Genomic DNA, 24,887 nt, shown 5'->3' with positions numbered 1-24,887 from the left:
AAAATAATATGTATTGCTTTTCATTTCAAAGGTTTCTAGTTTATAAATATTTTGTCTATACCTTTCTGTGTTCCAAACATTTGCACCATATCCAGATAACTTAAAAAGTGACATTTATCTCTTCTAGTCTGTAGAGAGGCATTGAAAGACTCTAATTTTGAAGCTGTATGAAGAATTTTCTAGCATGTCTAAGGATATCAATGAAAGACATCAGCAATGATCTTTGAGAATTAATTGTTGGTGTTCTTCAGTTTGGCAAACTTGAAATGCTTCATTCTACAGAGGGGAAAATTATTCACAATTAAAAAAACATCTAGGACAGTTGCCAATCTTCCCAGGAGGGACAATCCCATTGTTTTTACTGCAAACTCCAGCTCAGACACGCACTTGAACTTCAATGTCACCTCGAAGTCAGCTGCACTTATTCAAAAACTTTCCAAAATTAACAAGAGTATAAAGTACAATAGTTTCAATTAGTATTTATGATTTTCAGCACAAGAGTATGAAAAGAGCCGGGGTATGTGCTTCAGTTTTTCCTCTGGAGACCTAACATAAGGTGACACCCACGGCCCCCGCCCCACAGCCCTTCTGAGATAATTGTCTACCCCCATTAACTGTGATTAGTTTTCTAAACTAAAACTTGTGCCAAGGATCTGATAAATGTTGCAATTCTCATTAAACAGCGACTGAACAAAACACTGCAAAATACTGGGTGCAATAATATGAGCCTATTCATTTTGTTTCAAACTATCCACCAACTTTATACTCCCGAATGATGACTAACGATACAAAAATGTGACCTCTGCGCTAACAAGCAGGATTCCATCCGTGACAATAAAGACCGTCAGTTCATTACTTTTCGTGATGTCTGCATGTGCATCTTTCCCTGCTTGGAAACCAACATATTAAAAGACGAAACGCATCCGGAACACACTGTTAAGACATTAGGATTTATTGGCAGAAAGAACAATGAGGGGAAAAGTGGGAATCATACTGCCAAGACAGTGACAACCAATTTGGCCAAACAATCACCGCCTGGCTGGTGCAAAACAATATTTCAACGAGGGAGGAGAACTTTACATGAAATGTCGGGGAAAACATTGTCCGTGACAGGCTGACCATAGAGGTAATCCATTACCGGGCTCTGATAATGGTGCCATGCATGGTCTCCTCGGATTCTCTCAGAGTCTCTCAACACCCCTGGGGTTTGGGGGCGGTGGGATGTCAGAGAATGATACAAGAGATGACCGAGTAGATGAATGACTGTTAGCGGCGCCAAGACTGAGCCGCAGGGAGCGCACTGAGACTTAATACACAACCTCCGAATATGTCCGTGCCTAAGAGCCAATTCCAGCCCATCTGCTTATGTCAGTATGCCATAAGGTGTAATACTCTTCACGTCACCTCAGCAGAGGAACGGGCAAATTGACTGGAATTTAATAGCGTTAATACACCAGGCCGCCCTGAGCAACTCTTTCAAATGAATTAACTGATTAATATCACAGTACAAACAAAAAGTACTGTATGTCACCTCTCAAACTGCTTCAAAATGAACATTTATAGGTGCTATTTATAGGGATGTCCTGCCTGAACTTCATGCAAGTGTAATTGAAGTGCCCTCTACTAAAAAAGCTGTAATGATATACTTTTAGAGTGAAAGAAAGAGGTTAATCTTCAAATATAAAAATAACAGTTTGTCATGTTGGATTAAAACATTTAAAAGGCATTCACTGACAGGTGAAGCGTAGTTAATGCTTCAGCTTTGAGCTGACAGCATATCTCAACTGCAGAAGAGAACCCAAAAAATGTGATTGGTCCATTCTTCTATGTATCCTACTTTCACGTCCTTGTGGTTTTCAAGGCAGGTAGAAGGATATATTGCTGCAATGGCAGTAAAACATCCTGTTGCTCAACATTCATCAGCTCCATTTTACATTATACATGATTTATTTGCACCACTGCTATAGTATATTATAGTATATATAAAGTATATTTAGGAAGTAAGAAAGAAAACCCTCACAAAGTCCATCTAGCCCTGGGTGGTGCAAAAACTGAGCAACACAAGCAAAAATGGACAAGCACAAATGCTTTTGTGCTTCACAAGGGCCACATGCATAATTGCCAAGTAAAAGCATAAATCTGGTTTACTGCAAAGAAAATTTAAATTTGCTGGCACCACAGTTCTCCGGTGATTGAATCCCCCTTTTATGCAATAATATGACCCCAAATTATTTATTTTGTGTCATTTGAATACAAAAAATTAGGCACAGGTGAGTTTTACTTTACTTTTAAAATAGTATAGATCTTTACTTGGTATTGCTTGGTAATTTTGGATTTTTCGATGAAGATATTGAGTTAAAAAATAGAAGTTACTGTATTTCTGTGACATTAGATGATAATCAAAAACCACTATTTACATTACATACGGATCAAGAAAAAAAAAAAGGAATTCCCATGCTGGTTGCAGGGCATCATCTAATTTGTTCGCCGTATATGAACAAGTTATTTTCTTTCTCCGCAGAGAACATCGGGCAGTCCACATGCCCCCTCAAGTAATAATTTCCATGCTAACACTATGGGAGGGCCCATCCAAGTGCAGATGCTGCTCCCTTCATTTTTAACAAGCTTTCATCCGTTGGGTGATAACATCTGTGAATATTTCAGCACTCTCAAGAGGGGAGGCTGTTAGCTTGACCGAAAATAAAAAAGTAAGAGAAAGCCAGGGAAAGAAAATAACACATTCAAGCTGGAATGCAAAAGTACCCACCACCGTGGTTCCTGTCATCACTATTCTAGGCTACTCTAAGATGCTCGTCCATTTATTTATTTAGTTTTACTCTGCATCTCTAAAATTCAGCAGTTTTTGGGCTTTTCATGACAACCTGTGTAGCAGAACATACTCGTTGATTCTCCACGGACATTCAGTGTCAATTTGAAAAATTGACACAATCTTTGTGGATGGAAGGTGGGACAAGATGGTGACAGGGGGTGAGACAAGAAGGAGAGAATACACAGACAATGGGGAGGAATGATGCAAAGCAAAGGATGTCTTCTGATGTCACTTGGGCATAAGAAGAAACGGAGTGTGAAAGTGCTGTGAAGGCATCTGAAAATGTTGGACTAAGCTGCCAAGCAAATGCCTTTATTCCCCGAGCAAAACAGCCATATTGGAATAAAAGAGTGTCATTCCAGCAATTTTTTTTCTTTTTCTTTTTTTTTTTATTTTGCTACAGGCGGTTGGAGAATCCAGCAACCAATACATTGTAAAGTGCCACAGGAAGCCTGGGTGAGGAGGGTTAATGAACCCACCTTTTCCATCATCCCGGTGGGTGTTTTTTATGGGAGGGAAATTAATTACTTGTGACAAATACAGCAGTGCTTGGATGAGCTGCCATTTCTGCCAGGCGGCCTGTGAAGAAAAACATTTTTCCAATGCGGTTATATAGGACTGGCCTAATCAGTGCTTCGTGCAGAAAAAACTTGTGTCAACACACACAAAAGAAACATTAGCAAAGTTATATCACTTGAGTTACTGGCAAAACATGACAGCACATAAAAAATGCAAAGTTCACAAGCCCTGACACTGATGGTGTGCTGTTTGAAGTGTAAAACACTGTACACACACTGCCATTATGAGTCCACTCTCCGGGAGAACATTCATGTGAAATGACAAACATTCTCCCTTTCAGGCTCGATGCTAAGCTGTCAGTGTGTCCAGAATCCTTAAACAGACAGGCCTTGAGGCTTTTCCCCCCCCCAACCTTTGTTTTCTAATATGCAATGAAGCAAGATGCTTGAAAATGGTAATCAAATCATTTTCTTCCATGAAAGCATTGCTATGATTGAAATGACATGTTTAAGCGTCCCTCACAGCCAGCACATTGACCCCATAAATCATGCTGCTAAACACGGTTTCCTTTTCCGGATCGGTCAGTTTGATGAACTGTTTATTGGCTTCCGCTGTTGGAGTGTGCTGGGGTCTGAACCAGAACTATTATGCTAATAAAGAATATGGAGTTTTGATAATTAAGATCATGCTGCCTTATGATTGCATTCGCTGTTCTCAGCAGAAACCCTGGAGACATGATATTGCATATAAATGAAGCATTAGCTGAATGAGTTAAAAAAAAGAAGATGTTTTAAGATCAATAGACACACAAAGCAACAAGTATAAACTAGATTTGCTGCTACCTGAATATAAGCTGCTAAAAAAAAGTGATTCGCTAGACATTAATAACCTTTTTACCGTTTACAAATTGTTCACATAAAGCTTTTTTTCAGTTTGAACCACATGAAATCTCATCACAAATTAGACTGGTGGTTTCAAACGCATCCAATCATATTTGTGCAGATGCACCCTGATCTGGATGGTCTGGTCGCTAATATGGGATTTTAGACGGCCCGTTGTGGTATTTATTTCCAAGAACAACTATGTCTAGAGAAGTGGCAGACATGATGTCTGACTCCTCCTTCATCTCTGGCACTTTCTTGTAACTTGTAGAAAGTTTGCACCGCAGTTGAACGTAACCAACTGCAACCTCACCCCCCTCCATTTTAGTTTGTTCACTTCCGTTTTACACATGTAAGTTACCGTAGAAACCATGTGGATCGGGGAACTTGGGTCTGGATCTGATCACCAGCAGTGTGTAATGTAAACAGTCAGTCATAACGAGTGGATTCTGATCAGATGTACAAAACAAAACCAAATTTTAGTTGGCAGTTTGAATACAGCCGAATAAAGCCTTTTTCAAAATCATCCTAGGAGTGAAAAAGCAGGATGAGCTTGAGAGAAAACAAAAGGAAAAACCTCAAAACAAAGCAAAGGAGGCAATTCAGCCTGACTTTAGACACAGCTGTTAACAGAAGCCCCTAGGTATTGCCAAAGTACAACAATTAAAGAACTGTCTTTTTTATTCTAACGGTCACATCTGGTAGAGGAATAACGAAGCTGATTCAATGAAATTGTACCTTTTATAACTGGAAGCTGCCTTGTAATGATTCTGTGGTGCTATTCCTAACTCAGACAGAAATTACAAACAAAAGAGACTGCAGGAAAATAAAAGACTCCTCTAAAAGACAAGAAGAGAACCTGAAAGAGATGGCTCAGAGGTTCAGTTATTTAGTTTTATGGCTTTATCCATCCATCCATCCATCCATCCATCCATCCATCCTCTATACCTTCTTTTTCCAAATCAGGGTCACAGGGATCTTTAGGAGCCCGTTTAGTAAAAAGAAAAAAAACCTTGATGATGGCATACAGATATTCACATTGGTATGGAAATGGAAAAAGATACTGCAAAATTGTATTGGTTGTAAAATAAGTCCAATTGCACCCAAAATGCCACACATTGACCCAACAAAAGGAAAGTAATTGAAATTTTTTTTTTACGAATGCTTGAAATCCTTGATGGTGAATGAATTTTAATGTTTTGTTTCCAAGGTTGGAAGAGTGTTAGATTTTGGGTAAAGTGCTTGAAAAATGCTTGAAAAATTATTTTTCTTTCATGACAACAACAAAAAAAAACTATTTAAATGAACAGTTTGCTTGTTGGATGGAAAAATGACATAATCAGAGGGTTCAAAATGAAAATAGTTTGGCCTGGGCCTGGGTGATCTGTGTTTTCATGTTTAAAAGCCTCACCAAAGACGGCCAGAGCTGACGGCACCAAGCTGATGCGAGGCTAATGTTTTCATGACACTTGGAAAAAACACTGATACAAAATATGGATAACACCATGAACAAATCTACAAGCAGTATCCTCCGAAGGCTGCAAACGCGATGTGTAGGTTTTCACATGGGCATAGTCTCCGTTCTTAAAGGAGCTGTATGTAAGAGCAATAATAAAACAAATCATAAAATGAACCCGATATGTCAACAGACATTTAAAAATCATGTTCATTTCAAATACTTATGTCACTGACAACAGCACTCAAGCCAGGATATTCCAGTTTAAAAAGAGGAGTTGCAGCCCTCAACTGATGTTTATGTTGTCATTTTTTGTTTTGGCCTGAAGCTCCACCCTCCACCTATCTCCCAATCACCAAGTCAGTATTGTTTCTGAAGCTCCACCCTCCACCTATCTCCCAATCACCAAGTCAGTATTGTTTCTGAAGCTCCACCCTCCACCTATCTCCCAATCACCAAGTCAGTATTGTTTCGGCATCCGGGTTGCCAGCTCGGCTCTAATTATCGCAGCCATGGCAGCCTACGTTCCTGCTGCATTCTGCAGCCTACCTGGCAACCTCTGGTCAGGGGGAGGAGGGGGAGGGTACACGCCGCTCAACAATATTTTGAAAGTGACTGCAGTACCAGTTTTGGCCATTTCTTACAGACGGCTCCTTTAAGTTATAGAGTTTTGAGGTCAGAAAACAAACAAACAACTTAATTCTACAAATAACACTTGATGCAGACTGGAAAGGGGTAGAGAGAGAGAATGGGGACGACACGCAGCAAAGGCGCGCAGGCTGGGATTCGAACCTGCGACCGCTGCAGGAAGAGGACTGTAGCCTCAGTATATGAGCCACTGCTTAACCCACTGCGCCACCGAGCGGCCCTACAAATAACACATTTAACAAAAATGGTTCTTTCCCATACAATGTCATCCGTTTTAAATGTGAAAAAATAATTATTTTGAGGACATGTATTCATATATATATAATTTCACGACAGCTCAAAAAAGATGCTGGAAAAAAATAAGAATTAACCTTGAAAGTGCTTTAAAAATGCTTGAGAGAAAATGTCATACAGTAAGTGACAATATTTGACGTTAATTTCACTGGGGTAAAGAAAAAAAAAAATGAATGAATAAATTAAATGGACCGAAAATGTACAATTTAATCAATCCACATACCAGCTAGGTGACCCATTGGGAACTGCACCTAATTGACATAGTATAGGCTGAAATACTAAATAAGCAATGGCATGGATTGCCTTTTTCAGCTCTCTTAATGGGACATGTATAATTATGGATACACAGACACAGATGCTCTGGGTGATGTGATGGCATCAGAAGACTTTCTTAATTTAATCCCACCACATAAATTGTCCTATGGGAGGTTCATCCTCACATGAGTACTAATTTTGGCTCTCATTAGTAGAGAAACCGTAGAAAAACCACACCTGGAATTACCTGATATAAGTGAAATGTGTTGTATTTTTTACTATTTTAAATACAAACTTAAGGTCTTTCTAATAAAATATGATTTAAATTGTTGTGTATAATGTTTTACATGTTCTTAAAGTGGAGGTTTCAGCTTAGAAAGACCCTAACCTCACAGAGAACATGGTAAATTGGGATGCCAGAACTGCGACAGCCAGTTTCTCAGTGGCATCATAAACCCTGGAAAATTGTATAAAACCCCCCCGACCCCCTGAAAAAAAGAAGTAGTGGTAGTAGTTGTAATTTTTTTCCAATGTGGTGGGGTCATCTGTTGTGATAAACTGTTCCCAAGACAAGGCCATTTGGTTCACTTGTGTATGATCTTCTAGAAAAGGTGTATTGCCAAAGGCTTGGAGACTTGTCATGGTTAGGCCTCCGTGGGCAAGAGAATATCACATCTGTCCACGATAACAGACACAAGAGAAGCTGGGGATCTGAAGTGAGATACATCTTCGTAAGCTTTGGAGCCATTTCTTTAGGTTAGATGAAGAGAAGATCTCGACTGCAAGTCATATCACTGAAGAGAACAGAAGGTCATGGCAGTCACACGTAGGGTCGCCACCCGTCCCTTGAAATACGGGATTGTTCCGTAATTGGGAATTAAAAGTTGCTTTATTGAACCAATACGGACATATATTATAATCAGGATATACAGGTGAAAGTCGGAAAATTTGAATATATTGCAAAACTTCATTTGTAGTAAAATCCACTTACAAATATATTATTTCCCACTACATGCAAAGTGAGATATTTCAAGCCTTTATTTGTTATAATTTTGGTGATTATGGCTCACAGTTTATGAAAACCCCAAATAAAAAATCTCAAAAAATTAGAATATATTACGAAAATCAATAAACAATTCAATCATCAAAATTATAACAAATAAAAGCTTAACATATCTTGCTTTTCCTGTAATGAGACTATGTAATATACATGTATTAGTTTCACCTTTTAAGTTGAATTTATTGAAATAAATGAACTTTTACACCACATTCTTCACCTGCAGGCTATACTATACATCTGGGCTGATGTGGACATACAGAGCATAGGAGGATATTTCAGTTGCTAGTATGGCTGGCTGTCTGTACAGTCATGCAAGTTCAATGCTAGTAAAGCACTTTAAACTTTAAATCAAAGCATTTTGTTTTTTCATATAAAATAAACACATTTTTATTCAGTTTAGAAGTTTAGGGGCTTTTTTTTGGCTCCTGCGCTGCTGAAATCAGGGCGTCCCTTATTTCTATTTCTGAAAGGTGGCAACCCTAGTCACACAGGTGTTGCAGGAACATAGAAAAAGCAATTAAGGGATAATTAATGTCAATCCAAAATATTTACTTTGTTTCTAATTGATTCATCTCATTCAAACAAGCAAAGATATTACAATGTGGGTGGAATGTTTTAGAGACTTGAGTACATAAGGAAAAATTGAAAATTGTGGCATGTTGATGGATCAGAGGGATTGAAAGAGAGAGTAGATGAAGGACAAACATGTATTGTGATGAGGACATCATATTCAAACTGTCCAGCAAGTAGCCAATATTCTGACTGTGTGAGGACACCTGTCGTTTATTTTAATCTTTTGGTTTGAAGGCGTGAAAATACAAACATGCCATGAAAAGTGCCACTTTCAGAGTGGTTACCGTTTCTCACCAAACTTTGGTGTTACTTGCCAAGCTGAGAGGAAAAAGAAACATGCATTAGCTGAAATCAAAGCAAGCTGAAGCAAGACAACACAGTTAAAAGGAAGGAAAGTCTTTTTCTATAAGCTCCAAGTTTACATTAAAAGCCCTTCATGTATCAGGGGATAGTTTTAGTTAGGTCTCTAAAGTGAAAGTTAACACCATTTCTTTTTAAGCTTGAATGCGTTGCCTTAACACACACAATCTATTCAATTCCTGAATGCATTCAGCTGATCCCTTTAAAAAGAGCTATACAAATGATACAAGGTGGAAATAAAACACAAAAGCATTAGTATTCCCTCAAATTCATGCTTCATTCCCCACTGTATGATTCATGGTTGACTCTGTAGGGAACCTACAGTACGCCGTAGCTGGCGTTGGTCTCCACTGTGTCCACTACATTATTGTTTGTGCTATGCTGTAGTTACACAACCAAATACTAGTTGGCAATGCGGGTTCTTTTCTGCGGTGCTGTAGCTTGCAGCGTTGAGCTTCCTTTTGTTTCATTTCTTTACGTAGCTCAGATATATAGCAAAGGAGCAGCTAATCTTATGGGAGCTGAAACTCATAAATGTTGAGTAACATTCATTTTACCTAATTAAGCAGAAATCAGTGTTTCTACTGGTAGCTGTAAAAGGAAATGCATGATATGAAATGAAATTTGAAAACGCGCCATATAGTGCGTATTTTCCGCACTATAAGGCGCACCTAAAAGCCTTTAATTTTCTCAAAAACCGGCAGTGCGCCTTATAATAATAAATATGATCATTACGGTATTTCTGTTACTGTAGTCAGGGGGATTGTAGCTACTGTAGTTGGTGTCGCCAAAGTAATGGAGCTAAAAACGTCAGGAATCGTCACAGACGTTCAAGACAACAGCAGCAACGCTGACTCGCATAATGGCGACTTTGACGAGACGGAGCAAAGCTGGTTTTTAGTTTGTTAATAAAGTTTGACATACGGTACTTTTCTTGTTTATTTTTTTTTGCATTTGCTGTAGGATTTTGTAGCATTTCCTGTAGCGCAGCTTGTAACGGGCTGGTCTAAGGGGTGCCAGTCAGAGTCACGTCTGACAAATAAAAATAACTTTCAACTCAAAAATAAACAGACCTTTAAACCGTACAACAATGTGATAGTGCTCCAAAATAACCAACATACAATAAATAAACAATTATTCAGACAAGACACAACACAAGTTCTGTTTGGTTCTTTGTATTTCAGTCCATTCCATATAATCCCGGAATTCCGGTCATTCCACTCCCGATCCCCGACTGTGTATACCAGTCATGGATGTATTATAAAACTGGATCGGACGTCAAAAATGGCCGCCCATTCATTTCAATGCATTCTGCTCAGCCGAAAAAATCTCTGACTTCCGGGTTTACTTCCGCATACAGCGGCCCATAGAGCATGCGCAGTTGAGTCACCTCCCATGATGCTCTGGGGCCTCCCATCATGCCCCGGGGCAATGACGCGAGTATTAATATAATATGTATTAATATAATATCTTAATTAATGTATATTATTACATGTATAGTATTACATATATTATTAATGTATTAATATAATATAATTACATAATATATATTAATATAAACATCCGTGGAATGCACGGACACGGCTGTGACGTCAGCCGTGACGTCACGCCCAGAAAGAGACTTTTCTTTGACTTTTCTGGCCGTTATAAAACATTTTTGACGGATATAAAGTCCATGACTTAAAAATATAGAATACAAAGATTAGTAATAGCCGGTGATTACAGCTGGAGGTGTCCTGTGAACAGTTTTAGAGGCTTCTCTTTTACTATTGCGGTCTATGGGAAAAAAGCTTTCTGGGCCGCATGGGATTTTTGGTTGCAGTACCGCGGCTGGCCACTGGAAAAAATCGGCGCGCCTTCTGAGTGGGAGACCCGGGGGCTGATACCAGTATACAAAAATTAGATCCGGTCCGGGTTTTACCGCGGATCCCCACCCTACGGGCAACCAGGAAACAGTGTCAGGTAAATACACCACACGGAGAAATGATTTTAAAGACAAAATAAAACAAGACACTGTACCTCCCGTCAGCAAAGTCTGGTCAGTCTGGGGGACAAAGCAGTCATGGAGCTTGGAACTCTGTGGATTCAGTAAGGCTTATTTTTACCGTGGGTTATAATTGAAAGATGCTCGTAACTGCTAGATGCTCAGGAGGTTCTTACCGTGGGCTTCAATGCACAATGGCTTTAAGGACAAGGACTTCCCGTAGCAGGTAAGATCAATCAATATTAGTTGTGTCAATACTAGCTGTGTCTTTGGCTGTGTTTTACCGCAGGTCTGACAAGAGTGGATGGGTGTGTTTTGAAGTAATTTGCAGGGGTGTTGGCGTGTGCTCATTGGTTGCATGGAGAGGGGCGTGAACGGCTGGATTATTTAATGACGTCAGATCAGCTGGGTCGCTACAGTCCTCCCCCCTTAATGAAAGCCGACCAAGGGTAAGGCTGCTGTAGTCATCCTCTTGTCGTCCTCCAGATCCATCCCATTCACCCCGGGAAGCAGAGAAGGTGGTGTCCGGGAACCCCAGGAAGTCCTCTTCCTCTGAGTCTTACAGAAAGATGTCCAACAGGCGCTTACGCTCTTGCTCCTCCAACTCTTGCGCAGAGGGGTAGCAGGGCTTCAGCCGGGAAACATGGACAACCTTCAGGTCCTGCCCTGAATCCTCCAGAACCACCTGGTAATTAACCGGTCCAACTTGCTGCACCACTCTATAAGGGCCTTGCCATTTAGGGGCTAGCTTCGCAGTGAAGGATTTTTCGGCTTTGGAGAGTGGATGGGCTCGGGTCCAAACTCTGTCTGATGGCTGAAACTCAATGTCTCGCCGAGTTTTGTCGTAGTTTCTCTTCTGCCGACGTTGCGCAGAGTCTAGGTTCTTTGTGACAAAGGCACTCAGATCTTCCAGCTGGACAACCTTAGCATAAGCAGGGGTGTCTGGCGCAGACTCTCTGGGTTGTAGCACAACATCCAGGGGTCCTCTCAAGGGGCGACAGAGATTCAGCTCTGCAGGCGAGACCCCAGTGGACTCCTGGACGGCGGAATTGATGGCGAAGCGGAACTCTGCGAGGTACTTGTCCCAGTGCTTGTGCTGGTTCCCGACATAGGAGGCAATCATGGCTTTTAAGGTACGGTTCACTCTCTCAGTAAGGTTGGTCTGGGGATGATAAGCTGAGGTTAATTTGTGTCCCACATTCCAGGTCCTGCACACTGTTTGGAAGACTGAAGAGATGAACTGTGAACCACGATCAGACAGAAGGAAATCTGGGAGGCCCCATCTGGTTAAGATGTCTTTCACCAGCACCTGAGATATGGTTTCTGCCGTGGCCTTTCGCAAGGGGAATAATTCCACCCATTTGGAATAATAGTCCACAAAAACCAGGAGGTACATATTTTGTTTTGAGCTCTTGGGAAATGGCCCCATCAAGTCCATGCCCAGCATCTCCCAGGGACGTTGGACCAGAGTTTGCTGCAGCTTGCCAGCCAGTCTGCGGTTTTCAGGTTTGTAGGCTTGACAAACTTGGCAGTTCTGCACATGATGCCGTACATCCAGGCTCAGCTGCGGCCAGTAGACCAGATGTTGCAGTCTCCGGTAGGTTTTATGCCTCCCAAGATGACCAGAGAGGGGGTCCTGGTGGAAATAGTCCAGAAGCTGCTCTCTGAAGCTGGGAGGTATGTAGAGCTGGTAGATGGTTTTGTAGGGGAGGGTGACCACACAATAGATGAGATCCTCCATTATGCAAAGAGTAGTATTGGAGTTAATGGTGACTTTGTCATTTTCCACAATCTTTCGATATAGGGCCTGGCATTCAGAGTCCTCCTGCTGTGCCTTCCATAAGGCCTCGATGGAGAGAGGAAGCTCTTTCGACGGTCCTGAGGAGGCAGATATGACAGAAGCACACACAGGTAGAGAGGGCTGATCTCCTGTTGGAGCTTGCGAAAGGGCATCGGGCACGGTGTTATATTTCCCTTTCCTGTATTCCACTGTGAAGGTGAATTCTTGCAGCCGGAGGGCCCACCTGATGAGCCGAGTGCTGGGTTTGGTGGTTTTAAACACCCACAGGAGAGAGGCATGATCAGTGACCACTGTGAAGAGTCGTCCTTCCAGGTAAGTCCTCCACTTCTCCAGAGCCCACACCACAGCCAAGCATTCCAGTTCGGTGGCAGAGTAATTCCTCTCAGCTGGATTCAGGTTGCGGCTGGCAAAAGCGAGGACTTCCTCTGTTCCCAAATCTGACTTCTGGACCATCACGGCTCCAAGCCCTACCTCGCTGGCATCCGTGTACACCACAAAAGGAGCCTTGAAGTTTGGGTGTCCAAGGACAGGTGGGTTGACCAGATGTTCTTTAAGTGTGTCAAATGTGGCTTGGCAGGCAGGTGACCAGAGGAACCTGGCTCCTTTTTTCTTCAGGGCATTGAGTGGCTCCGCGATCCGTGAAAAATTGGGAACGAACCGATGATACCACCCCGCCATTCCCAGGAACCTCTGTACCGCTTTCAGGTTAGTAGGAACGGGGAAGTTGCGCACTGCTTCTGTCTTGTCCGGGTCAACGTGTACTCCATTAGCTGATACGATGTGCCCCAAGACTTTCAGAGATGTCCTAAACAGTTTGCTTTTTTTCATATTTACAGAGAGGCCAGCTCTTCGCAGCTTGTCAAGGACAGATTGTACATCACCAAAATGCTGCTCCCAGGAAGGGGAGAAAATGATGATGTCGTCCAGATAGACGAAGCAGATCAAGCCTTTCAGTTCTCCTAGGGCTCTCTCCATAAGTCTTTGGAAGGTTGCAGGTGCGTTCTTCAGTCCAAATGGCATGACTTTAAATTGAAACAGACCCAGAGGGCAGGTGAAAGCTGTGATTTCTCGCACCTCAGGATCCATTTCCACCTGCCAGTACCCACTATTCAGATCCAGTGAAGAGAAAACTGCAGCACCTGCGAGGTTATCCAGGATTTCCTGGATGGTGGGAATGGGGTAGGCATCAGTGATGGTGTTTTCATTCACTTTCCGGTAATCCACACAAAATCTTGGTTTTCCAATCTTCCTGGGAATCAACACCACCGGAGAAGCCCAAGCCGAGCAAGAAGGTTCAATGACATCCTCCCGTAGCATGTCATCGAGGAGCTCCTTCATCACCTTCAGCTTCGGAGGGGAGACACGATAAGGTTTCTGTTGAATGGGAATGGGATGAGTGAGGAATATTGGATGTTTCAACAGGTCAGTGCGTCCCACTTTAGTTGTGCAAACATCAGTGTTATTATACAACAAAGTCTCTAACTGGATTTTTCCCTGTTCCTGCAGATGAGCTTCCTGGATGGCCTGCTGGAACAATTGTGAGTCTTCCCCAAAGGTCTGTGGAGGGAATAGTGCATAGGCCGATGGAGCTTCCACGGTAAATAAAGCAACAGTGTTGCCAGACTCCCCCTCCCCCAGCGGAGAGGCCGCTGCACAGAAGAAAAACCTCCTCTTGTCATCTTCCCGGAACCAATACGTCCCTCCTGCCACATCAATCTGCATTCCCGTGAAAAACATGAAATCCAACCCCAGCAGAGCAGGAAATGCCAAAGCAGTTGAATCCAGAACCACCACCGTCACCAACCAAGTCTTTTCCAGCAAGGTCACCTCCAATTCCACCCAACCAAGGGGCCTCCTGGGCTCTCCATCTGCCAAATAGAGCGGGTCACCCGTCCAAGGGCAAAGCCTGTCGCCCGGAGCCTTGATGCTCTCCCATACCTGTTCGCTGAGCAGAGTATAGGTAGACCCAGTATCCACCACTGCTTTGCCACTCCAGTTCCTCACAGTCACCAGCACCGTTAACAAACGCGGCAGGGCAGTGCCGTAGCTCCCTCCAGGGCTGCTGAACTCCTTCAGCCCTCTCACAAAAGAATGAGAGGGAACACACGACGATGGCTGTGCTGCCTGTTGCGTCAAGGTATTGACTGAAGGGCGGTTCTGCTCGTCTGAAGGGCGGGAGGCCGGTGTATGTGGCTGCTGAGTGCATGCGGGTGGGCGGGGTTGCTGAGAGTTAGAGGGCTGCTGTTGTCGCTGAGGGTGGGGCTCAGTCGGTAGAGCATGAGACTCTTAATCTCAGGGTCATGGGTTCGAGCCCCACGTTGGGAGCCACTTTGTAACGGGCTGGTCTAAGGGGTGCCAGTCAGAGTCACGTCTGACAAATAAAAATAACTTTCAACTCAAAAATAAACAGACCTTCAACCCGTACAACAATGTGATAGTGCTCCAAAATAACCAACATACAATAAATAATTATTCAGACAAGACACAACACAAGTTCTGTTTGGTTCTTTGTATTTCAGTCCATTCCATATAATCCCGGAATTCCGGTCATTCCACTCCCGATCCCCGACTGTGTATACCAGTATACAAAAATTAGATCCGGTCCGGGTTTTACCGCGGATCCCCACCCTACGGGCAACCAGGAAACAGTGTCAGGTAAACACACCACACGGAGAAATGATTTTAAAGACAAAATAAAACAAGACACTGTACCTCCCGTCAGCAAAGTCTGGTCAGTCTGGGGGACAAAGCAGTCATGGAGCTTGGAACTCTGTGGATTCAGTAAGGCTTATTTTTACCGTGGGTTATAATTGAAAGATGCTCGTAACTGCTAGATGCTCAGGAGGTTCTTACCGTGGGCTTCAATGCACAATGGCTTTAAGGACAAGGACTTCCCGTAGCAGGTAAGATCAATCAATATTAGTTGTGTCAATACTAGCTGTGTCTTTGGCTGTGTTTTACCGCAGGTCTGACAAGAGTGGATGGGTGTGTTTTGAAGTAATTTGCAGGGGTGTTGGCGTGTGCTCATTGGTTGCATGGAGAGGGGCGTGAACGGCTGGATTATTTAATGACGTCAGATCAGCTGGGTCGCTACAAGCTCCATCAGGTAGATACGTAACTCAACCCCAGCCACTATAGTATGGTATTTTACCATATATTTATAATGCGGTGCGCCTTATATATGGAAAAAGTTTTAAAATATGTCATTCATTGAATGTGCGCCTTATAATGCGGTGCGCCTTATGGTGCGGAAAATACGGTATCTGCCAAGTGGACTGGTGATATTTGAGGCGATTAGCCTGGACTCGATTTGTAGCTACATTTCAGGTTCAGATCAGGCTATAGCAGAAGTGAAGACATAAGGTTCCCAGTTGGCATGATGGAGAGGGATCAACCATTCTTGATGTTGATGTCCATGTTACCCCTGGCTCAGACCCACGCCTTGGTAGCATCAATGGTACTGCAGTCCATTGAGTTTGAATGGGATGATGTCAAGCATTGCCAATCCCATTACTCACTCAAACACTCGTGCTGGCCAATCAAATGCTACATGGGAGCAGTCCAGTAGTGCCCAAAGGATATATACAATGACATTTTGCCTTTTTGTCTTCTCCCATGTAGCAGTCCAATTCCTGTACAGGGGGTTACTGCGGTGCATCCCACCTACGCTGTATCTAGAATATAGATGTAACAAGGTCATCTCAGCGTAAAGAACAAGAGGCCATCATGCAGATTTAAATCTGAAATGTGATTTATTTTTTAATTTTTGTGTCACAGCAACCTCTGAGCACAAAGCTCTTTTTTTTTTTTAGGGGTCACTTTTATCTATTCTCATAAAAGCTGGTGGGAATTTAGTTTTGGCAGCTGCTCAGAGCTGACTGGATGGTTATGAAACACAATTACACAAAACAAAAGAACGTGCTTAAAATGCTGTCTGTCAGCCGGGCGCTGTCATACCTACTAAAGGAGGAAACCATTTACATTCAAGCATGTGTCTTTGTAATCCAATACTACAAGGAAAAAAAAATCTCGAGTCACAAGAACGATCACATTCAGACAAAATATAAAAAATATTGCTTTGTCTAGAACACACCTGCACATGCTTGCGCGCACACACGCACACGGCGGGAAGTAGTGTTTTATTGATTGAGGAATGTCCTTAAAGTAATTGCCTAAAGTCAATCTAGCCAGATAAACTGTTTTTTCTTGCTTCATTAAAAGCAACCGCAAGTTCTCCCTCAGTCACTCAGTGTGAGCTATTGACTCTAACTCCAATGACATTTTGATACAAGTCCCATAGATTTTGAATAAAATGATTGGGTTTGCTGCCCTTTGTCTTGTAAAAATGTCTTCACTGGGCTCGCTCTCTGTTGTTTGTGTCACTGCGTATCCATCCCTTCATTTATTTTTAACGAGAATGGAAGATATGACTCACAGATTGATATGGATCCTTTAGACCTGTGATGCATTGCAAATCCATTGGGGTTTCTTTTTTTGTTCGTTGTGTGGGAGATATTGCTGGATATCTCATCCACTGTCATCAGGTTGTTTTTTTTTTCTTTTGCATTATTTCTCTACCACAAACAAGCATTTAACAACCTGGAAATTTTAGTTTATTCTCCAATTGATGCATCTTCAAAGCCAAACTGGCAGCATTCAGCACCAGGTCAGCAATATGTCATTTTTTATTTTTTCCAAACATGCAGCATCAATCAGATCTGAGAGAGAGAAGTAAATAGAGATGGCCATTTATTCATGGGGGGAAAAAAATCATAAGATATCATATATCCCTAAAAGGCATCTGACAATCTGAGTGACTTTGCACGAATGGAAAGAGACTGTCATCACCCTTCCCATGAGTGTCATGTCCACAGGCCATGACCCCTAATATAATAATAATTAAAGCTGCAAGCAGTGATGAACGGGCCCTCGCGCGTGCAATTTTTACCAAAAAAGGTCAAGGACTCAAAACTGAGTCTGATGACACCACCCATAACTCTGTATGTCAATCCATTCAAAAGTTATGGCAGAAAGTAGGAACTATCAAATATCGACCAATCAAAAGAAGGGGGGGCATGCTTTTTGACTGAGAAAAGTAATGCGCGTTGTCGCAGAATGGAGAGGCACATTTTGATGTATAACACACCTGGGTGCACGTTACGGTTCGGGCAAAGAAGCGGCTGAAGAAATGGCATAAATTGCGCCAAAATTACACGATTAATTCAAAATGGTCGACTTCCTGTTCGGTTTTTGGCCATGGCACCAAGAGACTTTTCTTTAAGTTGGGCCATGATACAGGTGTGTACCGATTTCCGTGCATGTACGTCAAACCGTATCGTGGGGCTTGAGGCACAAAATTTTCTAGGGGGCGCTGTTGAGCCATTAGGCCACGCCCATTAATGCAAACCATTAAATATCAAATTTTTTGCCAGGCCTGGCTTTTGGGGCACGTTTAGGAGGCAAAAAGGCCCTCATTTCGTTGTAAAAATAAAGATAACGAGAAAAAAAAAACGGGGAAAAAAAAAATTCCTACAGATACAATAGGGCCTTCGCACTGTAGTGCTTGGGCCCTAATAATATTTCTTCCCATTTGCAGTCACTGAAGATCATGTTGGCAAGCTTGATGGGCGATAAAAATATGGTTTATGGATGGAAGACACTGCAATCCAGCATACGTGAAACATGTTTGGATTTAATCCGAAAGATCTGAAGCAGGAACTTGATGTGTGGAAACACCAAGTTGTTTTTCAGATGGAAAATGACTAAAATTCCTGGAATTAACATTTCCCAGAGATAGTTATACTTTTGCCAGACAGATAAGTAATATTGGATCATTCTCATCGATTATGTTTCACGGCTGATATACACTGTAAAATTCATTGGATTTATACTGCCCCGCTTTTTGATTATGTACAGTATTACATACGATTTAAATAATTTATTTCAAATATTCAACAACCAATAAGTACTCTTCTTGATCTGTTCATGGTGAAAATATTGATTTCTCTGAAGCAGCTTCTGCACCCTCTAAAGAAGTGTACGTTCAATTCTCACCATAAATCTCAGACTCAAAAGGGTTGAATTCAAATGACAAAGCGGATCTGGTAATTATTCTGTTATCTTTCAGGACTTCAAGCAGTGGAAAAACCAGAATCCGTGTGGTGGGAGATTGTCCTCCATACAGATCATGGCCCTCTAAAATCCTGGAGACTTCTTCATGACCCACTGACTGAAATCAGCCGGTCTGTGGGTGGATTTTAGCACCATCTTTGCACCACAAACCACTAAACTCTTACTCAAGCCTGATGAAACCTGACTGGAAATGATGTCCTTTAACCATTACACAACCAGTCCAGGTCCATTCACCTGCTCCATCAAGAGTCACTATTATTTCCAGGAGGCCTTATAATATGACTTTTCAGGTATTTCTTGGTCTGGTTTTCATGCTTTGGGTCCTGAATCTTAAATCAGATTCAATTTTAGGCTTTCTTATATTAACCATTTTTCTAAACAATTCAATTTAACTAAATTCAAGTTCTTGACAGGTTTTTAGATTTCTGGACTCTCCAGGTACATTCAAGGTCTTGAATATGGTAGTGTTCAAGAGTAATATTTTTCTGGTAGATTTGTGGCTTATATTTTTCTTGTATTACTTATCTTACCCTACCCCCCTCCTATTCCCCCATCTCTCTGAAATGTTCTGACTTCTGTTTTTGACACTTTTGCATGCTAAAAGGAAGCTAAGCAATAATTATAAATACCCTAAGGAAATGTGCTGATAACATTAAGTTCTACATGCTCTCTGTAAACAAATATTCATAACCAGAAAATGACTAAATCCAATAAACTGTCTAGACTACGGGACTCAGAGTTAAGTAATGCCTGTCAAAACAATAATAAGGTCTCAGTAATCACTTGTTCTGTAATTGTGCATGCCGTGCACATTAACTTTAAAGACATTTGGAATTTATACCTTTGACTGATGTTGTCTCAGGGAGCCATCGACTGAAATTAAGCCAATTAAGAAGGTGCAGGGAGAGCCAGACGATTAGTTACTTGAACGTTATAATCAAAGTCTGAAATCAAATACTTAATTCCCGCACAAATGACCCAACTCTCAGAAACCAAATCCAATCAACGTGCAACTGAAGATTTAAAGAAAACTGATCTTTTTTACATAATCTCTGCTAAATAAAATCCCCTTCGAATGAATGCAATTATTTCTGATATAGGAAATGATTTCTTCTATTCAATAACAAATAGAAAATAGTAATAAAAAGAAGAAGAACAATGAAGGTCACTACATAGATTGAAAGGTCCCAGCAGAAAATTCAGGATGCCTGTCTCCAGAGATTTGTAGAACTTGACCCTGAGTTTCCCGAGGGCAGATCAACTCATCCCAGAAATCCCACCATCACATGGGTGCTCAGCAGTCCAATTAGAGAACATGGCATTTTACGACGTGATCGTGTATAACTAACCCCGTGCTGCACTGTGCTAGTATCCATGATCGAATTTGGTGTTGGTATTAGTTTGCAGCCACATCCAGCTCCCGTGATGAAAGCAGATGTGTACACATTAGTGAAATCATCCCTTCAGGAGATCTCATTAAATTGCTGGTTCACAGCAGTGTCCAATCAACGGCGTCCACAGAGAATCCAGAGGACCATATAACTGAGGCTTCGCATGGCGCATGTTTGGTGTTACGACCCTGTGATCAGGTTAAAACCCCAACGATGCAAAGTAGTCCCCTTTATCTTCTGTCTGTCTTGTTTATCGTGGAGAAATACTGATTATAACGAGCAAGGTCAAGTGATCAATGGGGTTATGACCATGTATGAAAAAAACTGTGCCATTGTAAACTAACGTCAGGAAACTCAGTTGCTCTACAAAAACAACTTGACTTGCAAAGAAAAAAAAGAGGCACTGCCTTTATGCTCAAAGAATTTAAGATGCTGGTCAAGCATGTGGAGGCAGCCCCCCAACCTGCTGTGACACAATCACCACATCCAATCTACAATATGCTGATTCTATCATAAAGAAAATTGGCTTAATCCCTGAGGAGAAGGGCCCTAATAGAAAATAATTCTGCCCTTGAAACACTCCGGGGCTGCCTTTGATTAGATGATGCTATCTTTGTTTAGACTTGCGCATCTGGGGCAGGCCTATGTGTTCATATATTTAATTAAAATACCATTGCCAACACTGACAAAGGGTACTTATCTCATCAAAGTGTTCACCCTAGATTTTTTCTCTTAATTCAAAAGATTATCTTTCCTGATTGACCATAGAGGTGGGATGGATGGGGGCAGTGGCAAGTATGAAATCTATTGGCCTGTCAGAGTACGCCCTCGTCTGCTGTCCACCTTGACTGCGAGCCAGACATCATCACCACATGCCATCTGGCTCCGAGACAGGACTATTTTACCTTTATAGCTGCATTATCATTCATCTAGAGGTGCACAAGAACAAAATTACACCGTCATTATGGTTGTCACAACCTTGGAGCAACAAAATTTATGATGCCGATTCACTAAAAATGACCTTTGTGTGCCACCAGAGCAAATCGTATCGGCAATTCATGCACCTTTGGAGTTCAATAAAAACGGTGGGAAACGCTAGGTAATCCAGACACCTCGACGAAACAGGAGACATCTTCATTGTTGATTTTCATTGCCCTGTCACTGTGTGAAATGTTGCTCAGTACTTCAAAAATGTTTTTCAAAAAGGGTTGTGTTTTGGAATTTCTAGGCTTTTTTTGTCATTCTGTTTTGAAGGCTGTTATGTTATGAAAAGCTGTAATTACCATGTCTTGATTGCACTTTGAGGCCTTGTGCTCTCTGATATGCTGTTTTTGGTCAGTCCATTTTGCTTTGCAGCACTGCAATGGTTTCAGTGTGGTGACTGTGCCATTAAACATTCAAACAGAATTAATTTCTGATGCAAAAACAGCAAATACATACATATTTATTTGGATATGCAAGAAGTAGGATTCACTTTTTTACCTCATTTCAAAAGGAGGCAAAGGAGCTACATCTGAGGCAGTTTTAAGATAAGGATGCATTGTTACCGTGCAGGAATAACTCTCAACGTGTCATTATGGAGAAAAAGAGGAGTTTTTAGGGATTTAAAAAGTGTCCGTTTCATGTTTCTCATCATTACACAAATATATTTAACTTCATTGCAAATTAAGGATTGACTTTTTCAAGCTCTTGTCTTCTACCGGAGACCTGGAAACTTGAAGGGTTTACGTACGATCGTTGCAATCTTTACTACGCTCTTTAGCACAGAAATATCTCATGTTATTCCTGGGATGCTGGAGTCACAGCGCCAAGTGCTGAAACCGTCACTAGCACCATCTATAGCATCTATTCCCTCTTTCAAGTCATTGGTATTTTTCCAAGTACTTGTGTTGCTAGTGTTTGAGATATCACTTCTTTTCTGGAGTTTGTCAACCAGCACAATGTCTGCTTTGTTAGCTGTCATCAGTTTGGGTTTGGAAATACTGCCAGACCTCGGCTCTTTCACTCTCCACCACTTTTGGAGGTGTCGCCCGTCTCCATTTCGGGACTTCAATCCATACTTGCCACAGATGTTCTAGTACAGTTTCTGCTTTATATCATGTCCTAGTAATGTGTTTTCCTTGGGCATAATTATATGTATCCAATACTTTAAGCACTCAAACTTTGCACTGTGATGTTTGCTAACAGTTTTAAAGAAATGTAATCTGGGATTATTTTGCTGACATCATGTCTATTGTACTACAATAGGGTGTCATTACAGTAATTCTGAAATGACACCTCGTCACCTGTAGTTAGTCCAGCTCATTCACGCTGGATAAACTAAGTCTGTGTTTTACAGTAACTTGCAGAAATTGATCCTAGAACTGAGGTCGAGGCTAACATTAAATCATCGTGTTTCTGCTCATCTGGACTTGTTTCATAAGTCTCAATGTGAATCTTAATGTTTATTAATTTTTGAATGTTCATCATCTAAATTTATAAGATCATTACACTATATGGGGTGGATATGGGCTGAAGTTGTAATAAAATATCATTGCCAAATTTACGCCGGGAAAGAAGCAGAAAGGACAACGAGAGGAATCTCTTGTTGCCTTTTTCTGTTTCTTTCCCGGCTGGAAAAAAGATTCCAGCTCGCACATGATGAATTACTGACATGTGCATTTACAAGGGATTACAATTATCTCGTGACCTCTGTGTTTGTTTAGTGCGGAATTTTTAGTTTACAAATCAAAGACATGGCTCATTCGGACGGGATTAAAATCACAGCCGTCCCCAACGGTTAGCATCAATCACTGCAGCGGCCCCAGATCATTTTAATCCCGTGCGAATGGGGCATTTGATACACTTTAGTTACCTGGTGTCTCAAACAGACCGTACACAGGAGCTACGGTGAATATAAAAGCCCTCGGACTGACCAGAGCAGACAAAGAATTAAGGTAGTGACAAAGTACAGCATATTGCTGCAGCCATGCTGGTTATGGCCAGCACACTCCATTCTGTGACTCGCAGTAACACTTTAACTCCCTGGACAGTCATTACCACTTTCCCAGCGAGCGCGCTGCTTCTCCTGTGGCTCGTGCAATGAAAACCATCTTCCAAATGAACTTGCAGAGGATTCTCGTGGACGGAGCGGGAACCTGTTTGCTTGTGGCGCGAGTTTCACCTGTCCACCAGGTGAAAGCGCTCCAATACAGTTCAGAGGTTCTGCTATTCATTACCAGAGGTGTCAAAAGTATTCACATTCATTACTCAGGTAGAAGTATAGATACTAGAGTTTAAAAATACTCCTGTAGAAGTTGAAGTATCAACTCAAGTTGTTTACTCAAGTAAAAGTATAAAAGTACTGGTTTCAAAACTACTTAAAGTATAAAAGTAAAAGTAATGTAAGGGGGAAAAAAGCCATTAAGGACAAAAGCCATTAAAAATGAATGCATCTTAGTATAATACAAATATATTAAAGAACCATATATGTTTACTATTGAGCATTAACATGTGTTTCAGAGAGCAGCAGATATGATGACTAGTTGCCTATAAGTATTGTAATGGTGCAAAAAGTCAAACTTCAGAGGCATGTTATCATTTATCCTAACCTTTATTGGAATGTACATCCAAGTTTAGTTGCAGGAATCTGAGGGAACGGATGTAAGAACAAAACTGGACAAGAACATCTGAAACAACCACAACCAAATTCACTCTATCCGGATGGAGCAATTTAACTGGATAGTTTTTTTTAAAGGCCGAAATGAAATAGAGTAACGAGGCTGTTTTTAAAATGTAAGGAGTAAAAAGTACAGATGATTGTGTGAAAATGTAAGGAGTAAAAGTAAAAAGTCGTCTGAAAAATAATTACTCCAGTGAAGTATAGATAACCAAAATTTCTACTTAAGTAAGGTAACAAAGTATTTGTACTTCGTTACTTGACACCTGTATTCATTACTTCACTCATCAAATGAAGGAATGACAGGTAATGATAAGAGTTTTCCTCACTATCCAGAAGTCAGGGGCATAAAGCCAAGATATAATAATGAAATGTTAATTAGAAGTCTCGGTTAATTTAGTAATTCTAGAGACTGACGTGGAATAATTTAACAGTATTGATCATCAATCATATTTTATAAAAAAGATGTTTTTTTTTTTTTTTTTAAAAAAGGCTAAAATTTCACTAGTTCTTTCCTTTAAAAAATGCTCGTTAAAGCGTGTCGTTTTAAGTTGTTGCACCAACGGCTGGACAAACCAAACATTTAAATGTACAAATGTGTCATTTACACCATTTTCTGTTTCACAACACATCAAACCTTTTGAACATGCAATGACAAACGGTTGCAGGCTGCAGCCCTGATGAGGCAAATGGCTATAATAATGAAAGAATACAGAGAGTTGGATTTCTTTATTTACCACGGCTACTACTTTTGATCTCGACTATTCACAGATCTGTGGGTTTCTAATGATGCAATAGCGTCACATTCAAGGCACTTTGAGGTGTGGATGGGTCATAACTGGGGAAATAAGGCCTAGTGTGTCAATCTAAAGAAGAGAGAGGCATTTTTAACCTTTTTTTTTTTAAAACCGCCTCATGGATCTTTAACCAGGTATGTTTCTCGTCATTACACGACTATATTTAGCCATTCTAACTCTTTAACTTAACTGCAAATTAAGGAAGGACGTAAGCTGCTTGTATGATTATTTCTCCTTCAAGCTGAGTA

At 41.3% G+C, this 24,887-nt stretch overlaps 1 non-coding gene across 1 annotated transcript; it reads left to right on the top strand.

The window, feature by feature from the left end:
- Window positions 1-14,919: 14,919 nt before the first annotated feature.
- On the top strand, window positions 14,920-14,989 carry trnak-cuu (transfer RNA lysine (anticodon CUU)). Its single transcript has one exon. It is a non-coding gene; the product is annotated as a tRNA-Lys (tRNA).
- Window positions 14,990-24,887: the final 9,898 nt, after the last annotated feature.

The sequence above is a fragment of the Cololabis saira genome, chromosome 20 (assembly GCF_033807715.1).
Source record: "Cololabis saira isolate AMF1-May2022 chromosome 20, fColSai1.1, whole genome shotgun sequence".
Classification (NCBI taxonomy): domain Eukaryota; kingdom Metazoa; phylum Chordata; class Actinopteri; order Beloniformes; family Belonidae; genus Cololabis; species Cololabis saira.
This window is presented reverse-complemented; position numbering and strand designations above follow the sequence as displayed.